The sequence below is a fragment of the Macaca nemestrina genome, chromosome 15 (genome assembly GCF_043159975.1).
Source record: "Macaca nemestrina isolate mMacNem1 chromosome 15, mMacNem.hap1, whole genome shotgun sequence".
Classification (NCBI taxonomy): Eukaryota; Metazoa; Chordata; class Mammalia; order Primates; family Cercopithecidae; genus Macaca; species Macaca nemestrina.
Window position 1 is genome coordinate 23,547,123 of NC_092139.1, and position 22,235 is coordinate 23,569,357.

The following is a 22,235-nucleotide window of genomic DNA, read 5'->3' on the forward strand; positions in this document are numbered from 1 at the left end:
AATTGATTTTTTTTTTTTTTAAGACGGAGTTTCACTCTTGTTGCTCAGGCTGGAGTTCAGTGGCACGGTCTCGGCTCACTGCAACCTCTGCCTCCTGGGTTCAAGTGATTCTCCCATCTCAGCTTCCCGAGTAGCTGAAATTATAGGCATGTGCCACCACACCTGGCTAATTTTTTTTTTTTTTTTGTATTTTTAGTAGAGACGGGGTTTCTCCATGTTGGTCAGGCTGGTCTTGAACTCCTGACCTTGTGATCCGCCCGCCTCGGCCTCCCAAAGTGCTGGGATTTCTGCCCCAAAATGCCTCATAAATTTTGTTTTATTATTTTAGTGGAGACAGGGCTTCACCGTGTTGCCAAGGCTGGTCACAAACTCCTGAGCTCAGGTAATCTGCCCGCCTCAGCCTCCCAAAGCACTAGGATTACAGGTGTGAGCCACCGTGCCTGGCCTAGTTCTTTGATTTTTAAAAGATGTTGGTCTGGTTAGGTATTTTATTTTTGCCAGTGTTAGAATTTTACATTTTTGATTAAAAACTCATCTATTTAGTTTTATCCAAATTTATTAACACACATATTCTTTTTTTTTTTTTTTTTCTGAGACGGAGTCTCGCTCTGTCACCCAGGCTGGAGTGCAGTGGCCGGATCTCAGCTCACTGCAAGCTCCGCCTCCTGGGTTCACACCGTTCTCCTGCTTCAGCCTCCCAAGTAGGTGGGACTACAGGCGCCCGCCACCTCGCCCGGCTCGTTTTTTTGTATTTTTTAGTAGAGACAGGGTTTCACCGTGTTAGCCAGGATGGTCGCGATCTCGTGACCTCGTGATCCGCCCGTCTCGGCCTCCCAAAGTGCTGGGATTACAGGCTTGAGCCACCGAGCCCGGCAACACACATATTCTCTTACAATTTTATTGCTTCTTTTTGTGTCCTGTTTTTCCTATTTATGTTTCTTTTTTTTTTTTGCACTTGCCAGTAGTATCAATTTTAGTCTATTCACAGCAACTTTTAGTTGAAATATAAAACTTTAAAAAATACAAAAAAGGATGTAGTGAAAAGTCAGTTTCCCATTCATTGTTATTCCTTGGCCAAATAGCTCCACTCTCAGGCAGCAGCTCCTGTCAGTTTCTTATGAATCCTTCAAAAGTTTTTTGGTTTTCACTTTCAAAATATCTAATTTATTTCTTTAAAAAAAAAAATTCCTCAGCCAGGAGTGGTGGCTCACACCTGTAATGCTAGCACTTTGGGAGGCTGAGATGGGCAGATTGCCTGAGCTCAGGAGTTTGTGACCAGCCTTGGCAACATGGTGAAACCCTGTCTCTACTAAAATACAAAAGAAAAATTAGCTGAGTGTGGTGGCATACACCTGTAGTCCCAGCTACTCTGGAAGCTGAGTCAGGAGAATTGCTTGAACCCGGGAGGCAGAGGTTGCAGGGAGCTGAGATTGCGCCACTGCACTTCAGTCTGGGCGACAGAGCAAGATTCCATCTCAAAAAAGAAAAAAGAAAAAAATTCCTCTAGATTCTTCTGTTTGTTTCTCAAGATTATTGGTTGTGTATTTAGTTTTTATTTTTATTTTTTGGTAGTGCAGAAAACAGTACTGCTCTCTATTTTTTCATGGTCTATACTTTCTTATGTAATGATTTTGTTACATTTTCCAACTTCATTATCGTTATTTCATAGCCTATCTCTTGCAAACAGAATGTTGTCAGGTTTTGTCTCTGTTTAACTTATCTTTGAAGGTTCTACATCTTATACGGGATTTTATACTGTTTAATTTATTATTGCTATTGTATTATGTTTTCTGTATATTGTATGTTTCTTTGTTTTTATGTTTGTTGTTTCTTCTCCATTGTGTCTTCTGTTTTACAGAACATTCTTTGCTTTCTTTAGCTTTTAAGCAAATTTTAAAGGTGAACAATCTTTCAAATTGTCTTAGTGCAAAAAATAATATGTGTTTCTATATTTATTTACTATAATAAAAGCAAAAGGAAGAACTTGCCTTTTCTTCCCCATAGGCAAATTTAATTTGCCCTTTTTTGGGGCATCTTCTCTTCCTATTCCTTATCTACCCCATCTCCGCAATTATTTTTTTTTTTCACCTCTTACATTTGTTTTATGAAGTGTCTTAATTCTTCTGAGCCTCAGCCTGGTACTCATAAGTATTTTGCTATTTTTGATTCAGTTAGTTAACAGCCACTGAGGTCTCACTCTGAGCCAACAGATCATGAGCTGGGCGCAGGAGATACAAAAGTAAGGGCAGTTCTGTCCCTGCCTTCAAGGTTGATGAGGTGGCATGATGTACAAATCAGCCAACAATGGCAAAAGATGTGATGTGTCAGGTGTATTGGATACAGAGAGAGAGAGAGAAGTTTGGTGAGTCAGTGCAGGCACCCTGGGAGCTAAATGTTACTGTATGTACCAGCAGAGCTTTGTGAGAAAGAGGATAAAGTGAGAGGGCAAAAGTCTGAAGGTGCACAGGTACATCAGCCTTTTCTTGGGATAGTGGCTGGAGATGAGGCTGGACAAGGGGTGTTGGGGCCAGATTGTGAAGCACCTTGAATACTGGGCAACAAGTTTCAGTTTGTATCCTGTGGTCTGTACCAGAGGGTTTAAAGCAAGGGAGTGCCATGTTCTAGTTCATTTTTAAGGAAGATAATTCTGGCTGTCATGTGAAGCACAGCCTGCAGGGAGGGAAGTCAGTTAAGCAGCTGTGGGCAGTTGTCCAGATAATAGGTGAGAGCAACTTGAGCATAGGAGATAGCAGTGATGATGGAGAAGAGGAGATATGAGGCATTTGGGGGCAGAATCTAAAATTACCAATGCCTGCCATGGAGGAGACTGGGAATTAGGGCATGCCTCAGAGGAGTTTTTGTTTGTTTTAGGGAAGGTGGTGATAGATGGTGGAACTACTGACCAACTTAGGGAGTAGTATAAAGGGTGTGGATTGGGGGGCATGCCTCAGAGGAGTTTTTGTTTGTTTTAGGGAAGGTGGTGATAGATGGTGGAACTACTGACCAACTTAGGGAGTAGTATAAAGGGTGTGGATTGGGTGCAGAGACTAATTTGGAGAGAAGCAGGGGAAAGTTTATTTTAGGACTTGTTGAATGTCTAGGCAAACATATCTAGGAGAAGTTGGAAATATGGATCAGAAACTCAGATGAGATGTTGGGGATGGAGATAAAGATGTGAGACTCACTTGTACCAAGGAGGATATCAAAGCCATAAGAGATATAAAATCCCTCAAGTAGAGCATGTACAGAAAGTAAAAGGTCTTAGGATTGGCTGTTGGCAAAGGTCAGTCTTTATGTTCAGGAAATTGAACATATTGAGCACTGTAATACATGTCCAGCATGGGGTGACTAGAGCTTATTCAGATGGCTGGCTTAGTCTTCACAACAGCCTTATGCATGGAATTATTACTCTGCTTTGTAGGCAAGGAGACTAAGGTGTTGTTACTAAGTTAGTAAGTGGGATTGCAAACCAGGCCCAAATGCCAAGTTCATGCTAGAGAAGAAAGTAGAGGAGATACAGAAAAGTGGTGTGGAAGAGGTGTTTTCCTTCAGGGGCAGTGGCCAGCAATGCCAGCATGCTCAGTTTCCATAGAACCTAAGTCAGCTCCCTCTGGAGTCAGGAGGCAAGGAAATGCGGTTTGACTGCCACTCTAGAAAACTGGTAGATGAATGAGGCCATTTGGTCCGGGGGTGGCATCATTTTTGTTTGTTTACAGATGACAGCTTGAGGTATTCTGATTTGCTCAGCTTCTTTTTCTTTGATGTTTTATATCTTAGATTGTCTCGTTTCTAGACTTCTGTTATTAAAAAAAATAAAAAATAACTCTACTAGATTCCCCTTCATGTAATCTATTTAACTTGCTTACTTGGAGTTTTTTTTCTTTTCTTCTCACATTGTTTTCAGATGTTTCCAGGTCATGTCCCAGGGATCCTCTTTGCTAATGATGTGTGAGACACTAGGAGTGCCTTCTTGTTTCTTCTCTCAGGTCTTTCCATGCTGAAAGTAGTTTTCTTCTGTCATTTGAATCTTTTGTTCAATTCAGTTTCCTCCAGAACTCTAATTCGTAGATTGTATCTTTCCTCTAGATGATGATTTGCCTGTGCATTCTTCGGCAACAAGATTGTGTAGTGCTGAGAGCATGGGCCCGGAACCAGACTGCCTGGGTTCAACTCCTGGCTCTACCAGCTACTAGCTGAGTGACCTTGGGCAAGTTATTTGTGCCTCAAGCTTCTTTGTGCCTCAGTTTTCTCATCTGTAAACTGGAGGCAAAATTAGAATCTACTACCAAGGGTTGTGGTGAAGGTTAAATGAACTACTGCTTGTCGTGCTTAGAAAGGTTTCCAGTGTGTGTTCACCATTGTTAGTTGCTTGTGTTGTCATTGTTGTTACTTGTTGTAGGGAAAAAGGGTATGAGAGATAACCTCTTCCTCATTGTCATTTGGACCATACAAATAGTGATAAATTTCAGGCTGTTGGAGCCTTACCTGATGAACTAAAAGTAGGCAAATCTTGGTAATCAGGTTGTATTCCCTCAAGTTTTTAAGGAGTTCGACAAGGAACAATTTTAACCTTGATCCAGAAGTGGCATCTGGAGTTCAGGTGTCCACTGTGTGACCTCATCTACCCCATGGCAGTGTTCAATTGATGTCTCTTAAAAACAGGATGTAAAAGATTTATTTCTACCTTACAAAATAGCTCTTCCAAAATTTTTATTTTTTCTCTTATAGTTGTCCAATCATCTCATCTGCAGATAACATATTTAACTTCCTATGCAATATATATGCCTACCTTATTTCAGCTGTCTTGCTGCATTGGCCAGAACTTCAAAAATATTTAATATGGTAAAAGTGGCCTTTTATTGCCTTTTTTTTACATTTGGCTTAGAGAGATGTTTTATATCATCTTGCCTTATCTATATGCCTTTTGTTCTTAGTATTTTTATTAGAAATGAATATTGTCAAATTACATTCTTGTATCCATTGAGAGTTTCATTAGGTTTTTCTCATTTAACTTTCTGATTTTGTTTCATATGTATCTTGAACTAGCATTCCATTGTGGGCAAACTTCTTACCAGTTTGGTTATTCTTTTATCATTAAATTATTTCTGCCAGTCATTAAACACTTTTAAATCTATATTTATTCAGAGTTGTTGCCTATGAAAAGGTTTTTAAAGAATCTTATTGGAATTTTTAAAGTTGTACCCTTTGTAAAAAGTTCAAATAATATAATATAGACTAAATAAATAATAAAATTAACCCGATAATCCCATTCTCCCAGAGTCATTGATGTTGGGTTTATTGTGAAACTTTCCAGATTTTTTTCTATGCATTTACATATAGATAGGTTTCATGCCCTCTCATTCTTTTTCTCTTCTCCTTTCTCCCTCCCTCTCCATCCCTCTCTCCCTTCATCTTACTAAAAATGGAGTCATACAAAGTCCTGAAATGTTTTCATTTAATAGTATATAATGGGAGTCTTTCTATGTCCATGCACATGTATCTACTTCATTCTTTGTAGGGTATTCCATAGTGTGGAGTGATCATAATTTAGCCAGTTCCCTGTTGGTGGATGTTTTAAATTACTCCCAATTTTTTGCTAGGACTACATGAAATGTTTTTTGTACCTGTTTGTATGTGCCAGTATTTTATAGGCTAGATTACCAGAAACAGAATTGTGGATCAAAGGTGATAAATAGAATAGGGGTTCTTAACCTAGTCTGTGAGTCCCTATAGTTGTATGCAAAATGTCATGTATACTATATATCGTGCATTTTCTGAGAATGAGAGTCTATAGATCAGATTTACAAAGAAGTCATTGGTTCCCCAAAAAGAAAGAATTACCTGCACACAAAATTAGGCAACTTGCCCAAAGTTCACGGTGGAACTGGGATTTAAGCTCATGGTATCTGACTCCAGTGGTATTAAAAGAGGAAAAAAAATTCAGATGGAATATACATCAAATTATCTATAGTGCTAATCTCTGAAAGGTGGGGTTATGAGAGCTCCACAATTACATTTTTTAAACAATGAAAATATTTTTTTTAATAAGCAGAAGAAAAGTAAAATTCACTGAACAAACAAAAGTAATCAGAGTGCTTGTGTGGCACAAATGGGGAAATCATATCAACTGATCTCTTGGGAATTTGAAGGCGAGTGAGCTGGTTTGTGAATGAGGGAGCCAGTAGTCCTTCAAGAAAGCTTTGAAAGAATTTGCATAGTCTCAAACTACCTCAACATGTTAATTAACTATAAAGAAAGAGGTCATAAATGGATAGTGGAAAAACTCAGCAGGAACCACCTTAACCAAGAGGTCAAGGCCAGCACCACCAGCAATAAGACATCAACATCATGAGCCCCATGATATGATGTATTAAGAACACAACATCATTTCTGTGGTATTTTTGCCAAGAATGTATAACCTCAGAGTAATCATGAGAAAACATCAGGCAAACCCAAATCAAGGGACAGTCAACAAAATAACTGTTTAATACTCTTAAAAGTTGTCAAGAATGTGAATGATGAGGAAAGAACAAGGAACTGTCACAGGCCTCAGGAGACCAAGGAGAAATAACAACTAAATACAGCGGGGATTCTGAATAGGATTCTGGAACAGAAAAGGGAGATCGGTAGAAAAAGCCAGTACAACTTGAATAAGGTCTTTGGTTTAGTTAATAGTATTGTATTAATGTTAAAGTTCTGGTTCTGGTAAATATACAATGGTTATGTAAGATGCTAACATTGGGGAAACTGGGGCCAAGATATATGGAAACTGTACAATTTTTGCAACTTTTCTGTAACTCTAAAATTAGCTCAAAATAATTTTTTTTAAATCTTGGCCAGGTACAGTGGCTCACTCCTGTAATCCCAGCACTTTGGGAGGCCGAGGTGGGTGGATCACCTGAGGTCAGGAGTTTGAGACCAGCTTGGCCAACTTGGTGAAAACCCATCTCTACTAAAAATACAAAAATTATCTGGGCATGGTGGCGGGTGCTTGTAAACCCAGCTACTCAGGAGGCTGAGTAGAATCACTTGAACCTGGGAGGTGGAAGTTTGAGTGAGCCAAAATCGTGCCACTGTACTCCAGCCTGGCTGACAAGAGCAAAACTCCATCTCAAAAAAAAAAAAAAAAAAAAAAAAAAAAAAAAAAAAAGGGAGGCTGGGCGTGGTGGCTCACATCCGTAATCCCAGCACTTTGGGAGGCCAAGGCAGGCAGATCACAAGACCAGGAGTTTGAGACCAGCCTGGCTAGCATGGTGAAACCCCATCTCTAGTAAAAATATGAAAACTTAGCCAGGCATGGTGGCACATGCCTGTAGTACCAGCTACTAAGGAGGCTGAGGCAGGAGAATTGCTTGAAGCTGGCAGGCGGTGGTTGCAGTGAACCTCAAGATCACGCCACTGCACTATAGCCTGGGCAACAGAGTGAGACTTGGTCTCAAAAAAAAAAAAAAAAAAAAAAAAAAAGAATCTTGACAAGATTTCTTATTTTCTACCTCATTTTTAAGTAAAGAGCCATTGTGGAGTTAGAGAATCAATTTGGACCTGAGTAGAAATTGGATTAAGAATATGAAAGCAAGCTTAGGGTTAAATCACCTTCTATGAGTAGGTGAAATATGAATGATGACTGTCCACAGTGCTGCCTATAGGCTCATTTTCTGATATGTTTAATTTCCTAGACCTTTCTGAAGGATACAGTAGTGAAAAGCTACGATGGGAGATTTTCGTGAACATTTTATGAGGCTATGATAGCAGAAAATTAGTCAATGCAAGATACTGCACTTAATGGAAAAAAGAAATTCCAAACCAGCTTTTACAGAGTCACAGGTCCGTAGATATCACTTAGTAGCCTGAAGATCTCTGAAGATGTTGCCTCAGTTGTTTACTGCTGAAGCCAAGATGGCCTGAAAATTGGTGCACATCCATGTGAAGGTGACCACACAGTCTTCTCGAGGCATTTGTAGATGAAGGTCCTTCCTTTGTCATTAGGAAGCAGCCAACCTGAAGCACTATAAACAGAAAAATCTTAAAAGATAGAGGTTTATGCATGTTCTCACTTATAAGTGGGAGCTAAACAGTGGGTACAGCTGGACATATAGAGTGGAATAATAGGCATTGGAGGCTCCAAAAGGTGGGAGGGGGCTGAGGGATGAAATAATGCCTGTTGGGTACAATGTACACTATTTTAGATGATGTGGACACTAAAAACCCAGACTATGGAGTCTAGGAGGAGTTGGAGTGTGGGACTCTCTGAGTACACCTGGCCCTGTCCATGAAGGGAAGGGCCATATTGGCCTGGGGGAGACATTCTGATTGCTGTAAGGCTAGGCATGCTAGATACACAGGTTGAAAACCCCGAGAGGGGCTCTAAATTTGTTCTTTATGCAGCAACCTGATTAGGGATTCTGTTTCCTAGATGTTTTGATATTAAGGAAGGACAGCTCTGGGTAAATTACAGGAATAGTGAGGCTCCTAGAAAGCTATACTGCTTCTTAAAATGAGGGAAAAATCTAATTTGTCTCCATTGAGTTTGGTTGGTATTAAATCAGTTCTACCCCCACCTAATTAAGAACTGAATAGTCTCTTAAGTTAAAAAAAAAATTCTCAATTTACAAAACTGGAGACTAGTCTTATTCTGTCAGTGGGTAGTTCTCAGCAACAGTTACATGTCAGACCACTGTATTACACCCTAAAATCATAGCAGTGAGCGAGACAGCCATGGTCCCTGCCCTCATGGAGCTCATAATAGCAGTGAGCGAGAGCCATGGTCCCTGTCCTCATGGAGCTCACAGTAGCAGTGAGCGAGACAGCCATGGTTCCTGTCCTCATGGAGCTCACAGACCAGGAGATTGTTCCTCCGAGCCTAAACCAGCCAGCACACCTCTCACTCAAAGGTGCATCTGCTAAAAAGGCTTGGTTTATACCAAAATAAGTTTGCTTTTTATTTTTTCCTTGGAGTTAAATGTAAAATTAGTTACCATTTTAATTTCCAACAGTGTTGAAAAATGTTTTCATTTATACTTTATATGTTTAATTTATATGATTTTGAAGTAGCATTTGGTGCCTTTAATGATTACAAAACCTGCCTCTGTCCTCACCACTTCTTTCAGGCTGTGATGTTGAAGACACTTTGGTAAGGCTTAGTGAGTTTGCTCAGTGCCTACAGAAATCAGAAATGTGTTTACCAAGGCATAGCAATCTCTCAGAGGCCCAGTGTGGCCAGCTGGCAGTGGCCAAAGGAAGCCAACTCTTCTCTGCTGCATGGACACCTCTCCCTTCCTGAATTTAATCTCTTGAGTCAGATTCCAAGTTGTAACGTCAAAGTAGTAAAACAACTGGAGTGGCGCTAACTCACTGGATTCTACCACACTGTTAGTAACCTCTCCCCTGGCCCTTCCTCTAGAGGCTCTGGGATGTTTTATTTAGTAGAGATATGTCCTTGTGCCTTGAGTTGGTAAAGTGGTTACGGTTATGAATTCTTTGTTTCTTTATATAAAGAGTACAGTGGATAAATGATGAGTAGTATTTATTTCTTAGAAGAATCAAGGAAAAGTTACTGGTTGATATAATTAATTTACAAAACTTAACTCTACGAACCCAGTGGAGTATAAGAATAGATGATCATTTTTTCAAAATCCTTTTGAAGAGCAAAGTCTACATCAGCAGAACTTTTTACCATCTCAGCTCAATCCCTTTCCAGGCATGAATCTTCCAAACCACCCTGACCTACCTGTTACTAAACTCCAGTAGGGTGCCTATACCGTGTCCTTTAACAAGCTTTTTCTTCCCCTTTTCTAACTTCAAGTTCCAGTTCATCAATGCCACCCTCCCCTTGAAGTCTTCTTTGGCCTTCCTCACTCACTATTATCAGTCTCCCTCAGGTATCCCATGCCTATTGTATTCAACATATTCCATTGTAGTACCTTTCCTGTAGCACACATCCATTATAGGCTGCTTTGCGATCCTTCTGTTGACATTGCTTTCTTGTCTCCTGCATTATCAACTCTCCAGGGGTCAGAGACTTAGGCATTCATCATTATGCCTCTGAGTATCCAGCATAGTGAATTTGCTAACATCAATTGAGTGTTTACACTGTTTCAGGTACTGTCTAAGCTATATATATATATATCTTAAATTATGTTGCTTATATTATTTTGATAGATATAATTTGCATTTGTGATTATAACCTTATGAGAGTGACGTGTATTATTCCTGTTTTACAGATGAGGACACAGCTTGTGAATTTTGCCCAAAGCTGCAAAAGTAATAAGTGATAGAGTTGGCATTTGAAGCCAAGCAGTCAGGAGTCAGGGCTTCTAGTCATTACTTGACACTAGAATAATCTGTGGTGATGCCTATGCTCCTTATTGTATGCTATAATGACATTATAACAGCTAGCACTTCTCAAACACCAACTGTGTGGCAGGCACTGCGTGAAGTGTTACATGTTTATTATCTCACTGAATCTTCACAAAAATCCCATGAGGCACTTGTAATTATTATTCCATAGATGAGGAAACTGAGATGCAGAGGAGTATGGGGTAAGCAACTTGTACCAGGCAACACTAGAGTATGTGCCTACTACATGTTGACAGGTGAATAAGCAAATAGATGAATAACAATAGGGATAGGGTTTGAGAAGGGAACTAACAGGTATTTTTATTTTTATTTTTGCAGTGTCCCCCTTATGGCATTAAAATTTCCTTCCTTCCGTCCGTCTGTCTGTCCTTCCTTCCGCTCTTCCTCCCTTCCCTCCCTTTCTTCTTCCCTCCCTTTCTTCTTCCCTCCTTCCCTTCTTTTAATGGGGTCTTGCAATGTTGTCCAGGCTGTTCTCAAACTCTTGGGCTCAAGCAATCCTCTTGCCTTAGCCTCCCAAAGTGCTGGGATTACAGGCATGAGCCATTGCGCCTGGCTGAAAACTAACAAGTATTGAGTGCCTTCCATTTTTTTTTCAGTAGGAGTTTTTTTCCCAATATTTTATTATAAAAATTTTCAAACATATTGCAAAGTTGAAAGATTATTACCTTAAACAACCACATACCCACTACCAGTTTTCAGCCATCAATATTTTACTGATTTTGCTTTCCCTCTATCTAGTCATCTGTCATAGTATTTTTGATACATTCCCCCCCTCACTATTTCAGCATGTTTTATTGCTAAGTAGAGGTAATTATTTTTTATAGGCTTTTTTCTTTGGAAGTAAGATGTGTACATTTTATTGTAATTCAATCTTAACTGTATATGGGCCTGGTTTTGACAAATGAATACACCTATAGAACCCAGACACTTATCATTACCTAGAAAGTTTCCTCATGTCCCTTCCCAGTCAGTGCCCACCCCTACTCTCCAGAGGAATATCTACTATTTTTATATTGTATATTCATATGCTATCCTGTTCTACCAGAATTTAAAGTGACTCACTCTGGTCCATAAAATACAAGAAGAAAACATAAATGAGAAGCAGATGGAAGAAAGAAAAACCAAAGTAGGAATATTAAATGGAACCAGGAGACCACCTGGAACTTTTATAAGTAATATATTATTCAGTCCTTACAAAGGATATACATAATTATTTCCATTTTATAGACAGGCTACAAAGCTATGTAGCTAATAAGTAATAGGGACACTTATACTCCAAGTCCATACTTTTTTTTACTACAGCCCCAAAAATCAAGACAACAGGTAAAATAAAAGCTTATTTTAACTGTGAATGTGGTCTCAAATAATATACACTGAAGTATTTGTAAAATTGTGTTTCTTTTTGTTGGTACTTTGACCATGAGAGATGGCAAGGATTGGGGCACTAAAATAGTCCTGCAGTCCTTGTAAAGTGCCTTAAGGTCAAGGTTGGCGTTGAGTTATCCTGTGTGGCCCTAGAGGTGGGAGTCCATGTCCTAAGTTACAGAAAAGACAACTTTTCCAGGACTGGTGATAAGAGTGAGAAGTCTTGAAATGTCCTGTCAACTGTTAATTAGGACTATAGCAACCTCAACAAGGAGGCATCTCATATATAACAGACTCCTGGTCAGAGTTTTCAGTTTTGACTTTAATGGGTTCGTTTGTTGTGTTAAGGAAGAGAAAAGATAGTATTTTGTAAAAGAATTATAAACCTCTAATAGGGGACTTTAGAAATCTACCTTCTACATTCTGTGTTGTCTCCTTTATAATAATAGATTGTATATATAAATAATGGATGAGGAAGAACTGAAGATTACTTTAGGATTTCTTACTTAAAATGTCAGAAAAGGGATTGGGCATGTTATATGGTAGGAAAACTGTTATAAGACTCCTGGATAAAGTTAGGGAGAAACTGAAAAATAAAAGAAGATGGGCATGTTAGAGTTAGACTTACTTGGCAGTATAAAATGGAAGACTTCCCTCTTCTGGGCTGTGGCCACCAGCATCACGGGGTGATACCTGGATTTGGCTCTCTTGGGCCAAAGGGGACTAAGACATGTTCACATGGTCTCGGGTGATGGATTAAGAAAATACAGGAACTAGCTCAGTGGCGAGGCCTGAGAAGACCTAGAGCCATGACTCTGGAAACCACTAGAAGTAAGGCAGGCATCCAGTAGTCCTGCTCTGCTGTCTGCACTGTCTTCTCTTTACCCCTTGCTCCCTATCCCTCTGCTCCCTAACTTCTCATTTCCCTCTCCCAGCCTCTACTCCCTGGATCCCATACCCAAAACTTGAAAAGAGGACATTTCCTGGTCTTTCGGGCCTTCTGCCTTGTACCTCTGGTCTTTTGGAGCGTAAGGCAGGGGTAGACAGCCAACTCATCAGTAGAAAGATCCACATTAATGGTGGCTACCAATGCTAAAGATTATTTCCTCCTCCCTAGGCAGCAATACGGTTATCTCAAATGGACTGCTTTACTTGGAAAAAAACATTTTTTTAAATTATAAAAGCCATTCTTTCTTATTGTAGATAATCTGAAAAACATAGGAAAGAATAATAAAGATAATTGAGATTCCTTTAGTGATATCTTGATATCATTCCTTTTAGTTATTTATTTAGAAATTGCTTACATACAGTGTAAAGCCATGTTATATATAAATATGTATATGTAACTATCTATGTTGTTGAATTTGAAGTCGGTTTTTGTGAACAGCTTATAGTTGGGTTGTATTTTTATTCTACTCTGCCAATCTCTGCCTTTTAGTTGGTGAATTTAGATCATTTACCTTTAAACTAATTATTGACATATTAGAGCTTTAATCTGCCATTTTATTATTTATTTCTTTTCTTGCCTTTCTCTGGGTTACTTGAACATTTTGAGAAGTTTTTATCTTGACTTTGTAATGGTGTTTTTTTAGTGTATTTCTTTGTATCATTTTCTTAGCAGTTGCTCTGAGTATTACAGTATACCTGTGTGACTTACTATAGTCTACCATTATCAGCATTTTACCACTTTGAGTGAAATGTGGAAACCTGATTTCCATCCAGGTCCCTTTACATTCCCGCTTTTAATTTTTAATTTTTTTTAAAGATACAGGGTCTTGCTATGTTGTCCAGGGTAGAGGTGAACTTCTGGACTAAAGCACTATTCCTGCTTTAGCCTCCCAAATAGCTGGGACTACAGGAGGATAATCGTTATATATATCTCTCCCAATTTCTGCCTTTTCTGTTGTTTTCTGTTCCCTTTTGATGCTTCAAAATTCTTCTTTTAATCATTTCCTTTCTGTTTGAAGAACTTCCTTTAACCATAAAAATGTTGTGCCACTTCCTTCTGGCCTCCATGGTTTTATTTTTTAATTTTATTTATTATTATTTTTTATTTTTAGTAGAGACGGGGTTTCACCGTGTTGGCCAAGCTGGTCTTAAACTCCTGACCTCAAATGATCCGCCTGCTTTGGCCTCCCAAAGTCATGGGATTACAGGCGTGAGCCAGCGTGCCCGGCCAAGCCTCCCTGGTTTTAGATAAAAAACCTGTTGTCACTTGAATTGATGTCCCCTTATAGGTATTATGTTGTTGTTCTCTGCTTTCAAGAGTTACTGTCTTTAATTTACAGAAATATAATTAAGATGTGTCTTGGTATGGATTTCTTTGAGTTTATCCTATTTGGGATATGTTTACCTTCTGAATCTGTAGGTTTACGTCCTTCACCAAATTTGGGGAATTTTCAGTCATTATCTTTTTGAATACTCTTTCAGCCCTTCTCTTTTTCTTCTCTCCTTCTGGGACTCTAGTCATATGAATATTGGATCTTTTGCTATTGTTTTACAGGTGCTGGAGGTTCTGTTTCAGTCCATCTTCATGGTTTTGCCATGTTGCCCAGGTTGGTCTCGAACTCCTGGCCTCAAATGATTAACCCGTCTTTGCCTCCCAAAGTACTGGGATTACAGACGTGAGCTACCATGCCTGGCCGACAGGTGATCTTTTAAATCTACTTTGGACATTTTGTCTATTAGGAGAGTCTGGGTCCTATTTAAATCTTCCATTTTAGCAGGCAGTCACACTGTTTAGATTTAGCATGTGAGTTGGGATTTACTCTTGTGGTTCCAATGATGATTTACTTTTCAGAGCCTTTGCAGTACTCTTGGTCCACTTGGTTTATCTGGTACTGCCACGGCTCCCACTAGTGCCTGTTGGTGCTGTCTGATGGGGGTAAGGAGTTTCCCTAGGCCATGCTCCCTGGTATCTAGGTAGAGGAGGGAGTCTCCATCCTGCTGGGATGAAGCATGCTTCCTGGAGGCCCTGTAGTCGGGGGCAAACGTGTTTTCCCAGACTGCTTTATTGTTATGCTTTATTGTTAGTGGGGTCCTGAGCTATCCCCCTTGTTGGTGCTTCCAGCTGGCCTGGTATTGTCAGCAGAACTCCCATTCAATCCTCTGCTGCCCTCTGTTGCTAGGTTGGGGGTTGGGAAACAGCCTTGGCCACCTTCTTCTATTGAATGAGGGTGTGGTCATAAGATGTGCTGCTGTGTTGTTCCTCCAATCCTGGGTCCCTAAGTAATTTACCTTCCTTTTTCTTTCAGACTTCTCCTTTGGTTGCCTTTTGTGTTATTTTAAGGATTTAGAGTTGTACTTACAATGAGGTAGGGGGAGAAATGGGTTTACACTATCTTGTCTGAATGGTGACAGCGTTCTATTTAACCATTCGTCTTTTGGATGCTAAGATTGTTTTAAATGGTGAGTAGATTAGACTTTGTATTGGAGAACTGGGGGAAGGAGGCCTCCCAACGGCCTTGATATCTGAAAGGCTTTCTTACTCCACAGACTCATGGGCCGGGGCCTGGTTGGCCGCCCAGTACAGGCTATTACTCATCTGCCTTCCGCTTGCTTGGCTGGTGATGTCAGTTCTTCGTGTCTGCTTTACAGGCAGGCTTTTCTTGTTCTTATGCTCACTGAATAATGCAGTAGTTTGTTACACTTTTAGCACGATTAAAACAGATGAACTGTCACTTTCATAGGGTCTTTTCTTGGCCTATTCTTTTGGTCAATATTGTTTCCCTTTTGGCAAGGGAATTTTGCAATTTATTTTAAATTCAGTCATGCAAATTGTTTTTAATTGTGACTTAAGTATAAGATATTTATTTTTTTATGTGAACATTTCTGTTTCAGGGCTGCAAAGCGATGACCAAGTTTTTCTTATATTAGTGTGAAGAAAGTTTTTAACATTTTCCATTTGTGAATGAGGAATTTGAGGTCATCTCTGTTCTTCCAAAGTAAATGTGCCTTTAAAAAAGTCAGAGTGAGAAATCCTTTATAGTGGAAGTCATGGGTCATTTTGTATAGTTTACAAGAATAGTTTTGCACAAATAATTTCAGGTTAAAATTGCATACTATTTATTCCCACCCATTTCCTTTATTGGCTGTGACACACAGGAATTACGCCCATTGCTTGACTAACCTTTCTGACCTTTTGTTACTTGGCTATAAATTGACTTGGGTCTTTTGCAAAAACACTGTCGGGGGGGAAAAATCTTTTTGTTAGAACCCAGCCAATTCCTGCTTCAGTGGAGAACAGTTTGTTCTCCTGAAGAAATGAGCCAGTTCAGTGAACAGAAAAACATAGCCATAAACTGGCATCGTCAAAAACTGCAAAAGCGATTGCCCACATTCATTCCACAGGGGAGGGAGCTTTATAAAAGAATGAGGTCTTGGGGAGAGAAATACAGTTTTGAGCTCCATGGGCTTTAGGTCAATGTAATTGACTTGTTAGAGTGAGCTATAACCACATCAGAAAATTTTCTTTTCCTGAGCTCTGGCAGCCACCAACATTTTAACATTTTAAACAGGAATATTGTAGAAATTCTCCTGCTGCCTGCTTTCAGTCCTCTTGACTGTGTTGTAGCATGTATCCCCTGCATTTCGTCTGATCTTCCCATGAGATTGGAAGCTGCCTCTGTTCAGCAATGCAAACATTTCCCAAGTAACTTCTCTGTGCAAAGCTGAGTAGTGTTACACTTCTAGCAGAGAAGACATTAATAACGGTCAGTGAATTACAAAAACAAAAAACAAAAAAAACCCCTGAGAAATCATTGTATGACAGGCACAGGTGCAAAGTAGTAGAAAAACGTACAAGACACAGTTCTGGACAGACTGTTTCACAGAAGTAGAGGCATTTGAGAGATGTTTGAAGTCTGTTGAAGAGTTTTCCAAATGGATGAGAGGAGAAGAGTATTCTTGTCAGAGAGAGGAGTGTATGTAAAGCTGAAGAGTGATGACCCAGCATGGGGTTTCAGGTACTATAAGTATATTTATACTTGGGTGTAAAGTATAAGGAGGGAAACGAGTAGCAGACGGTGAAACTGGGGGAGGTGTGGGGACCTGATACCATGGGTCTCAAATGCCACCTGAGACAGTTAGGAATTTATACTGTAGGCCATGGGAGCTCTGTAAGAGCTCAAAGCAGGGGAATGGCCTAGGCAGATTTGAGGTGGGAAGATGTGGGTTTGTAAGGAACTGTTCAGAAAGGGTGAGTTGGACCAGACTGCAACAGGACGATGACACCAGGCTGAAGTGGGCAGACTTTGTCCTGCAGGGAATCACTGAAGACAATGATCTGTGTTCTGGAAAGGCAAATATGGTTGTGATTCAGGGGAGCCTACAAGGGAGGAGAGGGTACAGGCAATGTAGATTGCTGAAATTACTGCAGAGGTTTACAAGCCACAGGAGACAGATAGTGCGCTGTAAACCTTACTCAGGGCGCAAGTTGGTGACTGGGGAGTGGAGGGGAAGAGGAAGGATGCAAAAAGCCTGAGCCTGCTACTTAATTCTCCTGTTAAAGACACTTCCATACAGACTGTGTTGTTTAATTTTTATAGTGGGCCCTCTTGTCTGTATTCAGATGATTTCCATTGTGCAAAAGAGAACTGAGGTTTGGGAGGTTCAATACTTTGCCCAAGACCCAAATGACCTGCACTAGGAAGTAGCAGCTGAGTCCAGATTATAACCCAGGTTCATCCAACTCTGAACACAGTGACATACCACCCTTGACTAGTACTTGGTATTACTGAGCTGCCCAGTATTAAGCAAGTCTCAAAATGTGTATGTACTCTTTTTTTCTTTTTTGAAACAGGTTCTCTCTCTGTCACCCAGGCTGGAGTGCGGTGGCATGATCTTGGCTAACTGCAGCCTCGACCTCCTGGGTTCAGGCAGTCCTCCTGTCTCAGCCCTGCCGAGTAGCTGAAACTGGCGGCATGAGGCACATGCCACAGTGCCTAGCTAATTTTTGTATTTTTGTAGAGACAGGGTTTCGCCACGTTGTCCAGGCTGGTCTCAAACTCCTAGGCTCAAGCGATCTGCCAGCCTCAGCCTCCCAAAATGCCAGGATTACAGGCGTGAGCCACCATTCCCAGCCATATACATACTCTTTATAAGAGTTCATGTCTATAAATCATAGTACTGCTAATATTTAGATACTACTTTTTTTTTTTTTTTTCCCCTCAGATGGAGTTTTGCTCTGTCCCTCAGGCTGGAATGCAGTGGCACAGTCTCGGCTCACTGCAACCTCTGCCTCCTGGGTTCAAGTGATTCTCCTGCTTCGGCCTTCTGAGTAGCTGGGATTACAGGTGTGTGCCACGACGCCTGGCTAATTTTTGTATTTTTAGTAGAGATGGGGTTTCCTCATGTTGGCCAGGCTGGTCTTAAACTCCTGACCTCACGTGTTCCACCCACCTCAGCCTCCCAAAGTGCTGGGATTACAGGTGTGAGCCACTGTACCAGGCCTAGATATTAGTATTAATGCTAATAAAATTAGTATTTCAAAAGCCTGGAGTTTTTTCTTCTTAACCTATTACCCTGTGAAAACATCAGTTGTATCATTTTATTTGTTAAAATCTCACCATTTTAGAAGAATTGGTTTAGGGGAAAGCCCAACCAAATTGGCAAAAAGTGTGAGTGAGTGAGTATGCTTAAAGAAATGTAATTTAAAAATGTTCAAGGTGTGTCTGTGTGTGTAACAATTCACATTAGAATAACAGACATGGCTTTCAGAAATTAGAGAACCTTTTAGGACTGACCTGAACTTAATGTAAATTTAGTAAATGTGTGCTTTAACAGGTCTCAGAAAACATACCTTTTAGTTTTATATCTGAAGAAGAGGCTTACTAAGCAAAAATCATCTTCAGTGAAGTCCCAGGACAAATGAATGATTCTCTTTATGCAGCATTCATTCATTCTACATTCATGAGGTCATGGAGTCTGGGGTTAGGGCCTAGGAAAGGAGGTGCAAAAGAACCAAAAACAAACCTGGCCTACTCTATATCAAAAATATATTCCTGGTTAATGGATCAGCTCCTAGTTAGTTACCAAGGGGAAGTACTGTTCCATTTGATATTGAAGACTTGAGGTTCCAGCATTGAAGGCTGTAGTTACGGAATGTTGCAAACTGTCTCTTTAGCATCTCACATTTTCACCCTTTCCTTGCTTGCTGCTTCTCAAAGTAGAACCAGAAATAATGAGTGTTTTCAAGGTAGAAAAGTTCAGGAAATGTGGGTAAAGTATCTCAATCTTAAGATTACTGTATTATTATCTTTGTGGCATCACTGGTAGAAATTGCTAGGTTTTTAAGAAAAAAATTAAGATCTAATGTAACTGAGCTGTGGAGCTGTAGCACACTTCCCTGCCCAAACAGTTGGAATTATATATAGCACAGGAAAAGAAAGAAAGCCCTGCTTTCCTCTAGTGGCTGCTGAGCACAGGAGCAGAGCAGGAGAGGCAGTTACGTAACTGGGTGTGCTCATTAGTTCCGCTGTAAATTCACACAGCTGGACTTCTGCGGGTCCTTTGTTCACCTCAGCATTAACTCTTGCTCTCTTCTTTGTATCAGTGGAGCCTGTGCCTGGCACATAAGGAAATGCTAGAGTCCTAGAACTCAAAACACAGCCCCTGACGATCTCAGAACAAACAGACGAGCAAACAGACGAGTAAGCAGAGCAAACAGACGAGTAAGCAGGCAGCTACAGCTTGCATGGGGCAAGAGGCTGTAGGTGCTGAAGTGTGAGGAGGCACATCATGGAGGAGTCTGCCAGACAAGTCCGGAGCCCCTGGCCACGGTGGGAGGTCTCAGTCTGTGAAGATGCCTCTGAACTTCACTTTCCTTCTGTATAGAAAGGAGCTTGTTATAACCACTTCATACACAGGTATTACATGATGCCGTGAAAATTGAAGGTGGTGACTCATGCAATGCATCTTGCCCAGAATTGACACTCAGTGGGCATTTTGTAAACATTTACTTCTTGGCCCCTTCCCTTTCCTCAATTCCCATCCCCAGCCCCAGCATTACCTTGTTTTCTTTTTACTGGGAAACATGGTCCCTTTTGTGAACACTATTAATAGATCAATTTTGAATGTCAGAATACTCTCATCTTTACTCCCTTCTCTTCTTTCCTTCCTCCCTCCCAGGACTAAGTATGCCAACTCCTTTTGCTTTTCCTGGGCCAAAACCCTTCCAAGGGTGAGAGGTGAGGGAATAGGAGATGGCCCGAGAAGGTAAGGATGGCACTGCAGTCACAGAAACAGCACAAATCAATATTTCTCCTTATCCAGTTCCCCTCCAGTCCTCCCAAATAGGTATGGGAATTCCAGGTTCATTATGACTATTCTATTAGCATTCCCCCTTGTTGTCTTCTCTTTCTTTGATTTACTGAAAGGAGAAAGAGAGTAAGGGTTTTTGTCTTCCAAGCTGCCTGGGTCTAGAATCCATCCTCTCCACTTATAGATGTCCTACTCCCAGTCAGGGTCCTACTGGACATTCATCAAAGGGTCCCCATCATGGGATCTCATTTGCCTCCATTTGTCTTTTTTTAAAATATGTGTTTTAAAAAAAATATATATATATAGGGCCTTACTGTATTGCCCAGGCTAGTCTTGAACTTCTGGGCTCAAGTGATCCTGCTGCCTCAGCCTCCCAAAGTGGTAGGATTACAGGTGTGAGGTACTGTGCCTGGCTCTCCATTTGCTTTAAGGTAGTCAGAGTCCATACCTTGAGGGAGTTGCTGAGAGGACTTGAGTCACACATCTGTCCCTCTTTCCTATTTGGTTCATGGCTTCCTGTTCTTACTCTGCACCTCCCCAGCCTCCACATTTAGCCAATCTGCAGTTTCTGGCACATCTTCACCAAAGGCACTGGTTTTCAACTAGGGATGACTGTGTGCCCCAGGGGATATTTGTCAGTGTCTGGAGACTTTTTGGTTGTCATGACCTGGGGACAGTGTGTTCTACTGGCATCTAGTGGGTAAAGGTCAGGGATGTTACTAAATATCCTGCAATTTACAGGACAGCCCCCCAGCACGTAGAATTATCTAGTTCTAAATGTCAATAAAAAGATTGAGAAACTCTGATGTAAGGGGTGGTCCACGAATCCCTTTGTGTTTGCCTGCTTCCATCTCCGTGTTTAAGAGCTTTTGTTAACCTCAAAAGCATCTCCTCCCCAGTGGATGGCTTCACATCTCTTAAGTTTTCCTTCACTCTCACTCCAGTCAGAGTTGATCCTCACCATAGGGTTTCTAAACTGCTTGCGTCCATTCATTGTAGCATTTACCACATTTGCCTTCTAATAGCCCCCTTCAACATATGTTCTTTCTCCTTTGAGAGTAAAGTAAGAGCTTGATTATGAGGATGACCATTGAAATCCCATATATTGTTGTTATCATATAATAATATTATAAGGCCCCAAACCTCGGCACTAGGGGAGTCAGTGGCACATAGTGGAGTCAGCCCAGAACATAGTGTCAAGAGATTCAGTCTGGTATCCAACTATAATTGTCCGGCTCTGTGATAAAAGATATAACTTTCCTGAGCTTTATTTAGCTTCCACATAGGTAAGGCAGAAATAATATCCATTTCCTAAGATTGTTTGAGTCTGTGAGATGTTAGCATAGAACCTGGTCCATAGTGGTCATTCAAATATGGATTGAATCGGGAAAATGAAGCCCAGGTTCCAGACGTGACCCTGATAATAATTGGCTCATGGGGAAAAATTGAACTGTTTCTTACTACCTTGACAGCAGCAATCTTAATTCCAGGCAGCCACCTCACCATTACGCTTCATGAGTATGAAGAGAAACCCTACTGATGCTGGGCTGGTAGCACATCCTATTCACTGTGGAATTAGTAGAAAGTGTTGGTGCTTTCTCCTAATTTCATGGAAGCAAAGGGAAATCGCATACACTTCTGACCCCCATTATTTTATAGAGGAAATATTTCTCCCTCTCTTGGAACACTGGGACCCTAGAATCATACCCTGAAGGTTGGGAGGTCTGCCCTGACCTGGGTACCCAGAAGTCTGCTGCTTTGTAAAGGGACTGCTGAGGCCTGAGAGGGATACCACATCCACTTAGACCCATGACTTTCTGGTACATGGAGACAAGCACAGAGAAAGTGGTATTACGTTTTGTTCAGACATTATAAGACATTTAGCTTTTTCCACCAAGCTAAAAGGTTAGTGACAATTGATCCTGTGGGCAAAGACAATTGCCATATGCTCTTAGGGATAGAGTTATAAAAATCATTTAATTATTAAACAATGGAAGTACTATCTAGTATTTGGCCAGAGGATTTCAAACTTCCTCCATATATGGCCTTATCTCTAGAACAGAATGGAAGTCTGTCCACATCAGGGAAAGAGCTGATTCCATCCTTGGAGATAACTTTGAAAGGCCTTAAGGCCTGTCAAAATGTCATTGGTTTTCCATTCTGTCAGTTGCTAAAGACGTAGTACACTAGTAGGTCATGGGTCAGAGGCCAGCAGACAGATTGTGTATGATCAGTTAGGCATCAGTGTTGACAGG

General features: G+C 40.7%; 1 protein-coding gene across 31 annotated transcripts in view; it reads left to right on the top strand.

The window, feature by feature from the left end:
- The window catches only part of LOC105496360 (zinc fingers and homeoboxes 3), a 138,080-nt gene that overhangs the window by 55,168 nt on the left and 60,677 nt on the right, over window positions 1-22,235 (top strand). For 3 of the 31 annotated variants that reach the window (XM_071079320.1, XM_071079303.1, XM_071079309.1), the window contains exon 3: window positions 14,225-14,370. The exons of 22 other annotated variants lie outside the window; for them this stretch is intronic. The gene's annotated coding sequence lies outside the window, so the exon portion shown is untranslated. Of the gene's footprint in view, window positions 1-14,224; window positions 14,371-19,273; window positions 19,936-22,235 lie in introns of those variants that run through there. 6 more of the 31 variants (XM_071079310.1, XM_071079315.1, XM_071079307.1 and 3 more) reach the window with 4 other exon arrangements.